Source organism: Arachis ipaensis, chromosome B9 (genome assembly GCF_059453495.1).
Source record: "Arachis ipaensis isolate K30076 ecotype BB chromosome B9, ASM5945349v1, whole genome shotgun sequence".
In the NCBI taxonomy this organism is placed as follows: domain Eukaryota; kingdom Viridiplantae; phylum Streptophyta; class Magnoliopsida; order Fabales; family Fabaceae; genus Arachis; species Arachis ipaensis.
In genome coordinates, this window is record NC_142444.1 from 128,609,870 (window position 1) to 128,612,636 (window position 2,767).

At 29.7% G+C, this 2,767-nt stretch overlaps 1 long non-coding RNA gene across 1 annotated transcript; it reads right to left on the reverse strand.

Annotated features, from left to right (window-relative positions):
• Window positions 1-1,167: 1,167 nt before the first annotated feature.
• LOC110266560 (uncharacterized) lies at window positions 1,168-2,438 on the reverse strand. The gene is made up of 3 exons (XR_002353973.2): window positions 2,344-2,438; window positions 1,475-1,762; window positions 1,168-1,305 (listed from the first exon to the last, which is right to left on the reverse strand). It is a non-coding gene; the product is annotated as an uncharacterized LOC110266560 (long non-coding RNA).
• Between the last annotated feature and the right edge of the window lie 329 nt (window positions 2,439-2,767).

The following is a 2,767-nucleotide window of genomic DNA, read 5'->3' on the forward strand; positions in this document are numbered from 1 at the left end:
CAATTCGAACCGAACCAGTAATATTTTCTGTTAATTAGTTTGGGTAATGGTTTTGGGGTGCGAAATCCGAACTAACTCGCAGATCCGAATTCTTTATTAATTAAATTAAAAAAACATATAAATTTAAAAAATGTATCTAACTTTTATTAATTATTTATGACAATAACTTAAGTATTTAGTTATAATTGTGGATTATTATAGATATTTTGTTATTGTTAGCATATTATTGACATGTTCATTGATTTGATATGTTTAAAAATTATTATATTTACAGGATTTTTAAAATAAAATTGTTGTTTTTTATTTTTTATAAATTTTTATTTTATCAGGTACCTAATTACCTGAACCGAATCAATCTATTTTTAATTGGTTCGGTTTAGTTCGAATACACAAAAAAAAAATTATAAATTCGAACTAATTACAATTCAATCGGTTTGGTTTTAATTTCACTTTAAATACGAACCAACTCAACCCATAAACACCCCTAGATTTTAACATGATTTAAATGGTTCGTACGCAACAAAATAACATTCAAAATTTTGATTAATGTTACACATAAAATAAATAAAATAGAAAAGAAAAAGAAAAAGAAGATCACTACAAGATTTTTGTTTATTTGTGGCAATTTTTTCTCTTATTTGTGGAGGTTTCTAAAATTCCCAAAATTTGAGGTACCACAAGGTCTTTTTTGGAGGTTTTTAAAAACCTCCACAATCTATTCAGTGGGGGGTTTTATGTGTGGTTAATGGGGGTTTTATATTGGACTTTTGTGGCAGTTTTTTGTCAATGTTTGTGACGGTTTAAAATCCCTACAAATTAATTTTTTAATATAACAAAAATTAACTATTTTGTGAGATTTTTAAACCTCCATAAACCCTGTAATTATTTATTTATTTTTAATTTTAATTTATTTTTTAATATCAAAATTTAAAAACTAAATCTTTTATAACACAATTCCTCAATATAAGACATAATTCTATATATAAAATTCTCAATGTCAATAGTTCCAAACATAATTCCACATGGTATTGTTCTACAAAACTATTACTAATTTTTCTTTCAAAAGTAAAATAAAACAACAACTTCAATATTTCAATATCTAATTACATAAAAGTCTCAAATATTTGTCCTCGAACGTCCGTTTCTATCACCAATGGCATTGCAGAATATGATTATTCTAATGTTCCTAGACCAAGAATCACCAGATAGGAATCAGAGCAAGGAATTAGGAATCAGAGCTAGAAATCAGAACAGTTGTGGCAAGAATCACCAGATAATGTTGGAAACCAAGTAGGATTGCCTCAGCTTCATTCACATCAGAATTTCACAACTCAATTATCATATTCAATATCAATGCATATTGATTTTTCAATGTACTAGTCAAATCAGATTAGTAGAAATCAATAAAATGTTAACAAAGATAAGCAGAAGTCTATTGATTCTAGATGACATCAAGTAAATAATTTAAACTTACGCCATGGAGGAGGACTTGTAATGCAGTAAGAAACATGTGGTAACTAATCTTTAACTAGATGTGGCTGCTCATCTTGCTTTGGTTGTGGTTCACCTCCTGTCATTCTTTTTTGATGAACTAAGAACTCACTACAACAACTCAAGATTCTCAGAACTCAAAAGAATGTTATGCATGCCACAATGTGAAACGGACTCTAACAAACCAGTTGGAATAAGGAAGCATAAAAAGTGTTCACCCCAGATGCAAAAATCAAAACTTTCTTTCTTGTTTGCTTGTTTGTTCTCTATCCTGATGAAACACAGAAGAAGGACAATGGAACTTGTCAGCAATATATGATGCAAATGAAGAAAATATTGGTGTAAGGAAGGTTGGTTTCTTCTTTTTTGTTAGCCCAAAAAGACATAAAACTGAGTGTGAAGATGTGAAAGAAATAAAAAGCAAAAGGAGAGAGTTACAGTAATAGTCTAATAGAGTCTCTTCCCCCTAAAGCAAGAAAAAAACCAAAAACCCAAAAGAATCTCTCAGTTCCATATTGCTTTTTTAACAATATTGTAATCAACATATATTATTATTAATGGCGTAAACATGACTCGCCTTTCCTTTGTTCAGCATTTTCACTCATTACCAGGGATAACCTAACAGTTTGATGAAGCAAAGCCCAAATTAAGCAACACAAACTGGTTTGGATAAATATTTTAAGAATTCTAAGTTGTCAATTTATGAATTCAAAGCAAAAATAGTATACTGCAACTTCACACACAGATATGGTTTCATTCCAACTGATTTAGTTAGTTATATATATCAAACGTGTTTTAGCCTTTAGACAAAGCAAAATGCAAATACTTTAAACAGATTTATTTTTATCATACCTTGGCCGAATACAAAACAATATCTTCCTTAGTTAGTTTGAAAGCATGACTACTTCCATATGATGCAAGATTCAAGGCAGCACGTGGTTCTGTCTGACACAATAGAATACATTTTATTACATGCCTTAATCTCATCTGTAACACCCTAACTACCGAAGCTCACGTTTTCGGCTGCGCGACTCTGATAGCTCGGACATTACGACGACTCTTATACTATTTATTACTAAAATATGAGCCTGTTTAAAACTTTAAACTTTAAACCGCTCCCACAAATACTTTCGTTCGATAACGTATATCCATAAATACCATACAACTTACAACAACTCATAAAGAGTACATCCATATATATACATAAATATATATAAATAACTTTACAAGCATTAACCAATACAATTCCTATCCCTCTTACAGATTATATCAAGAT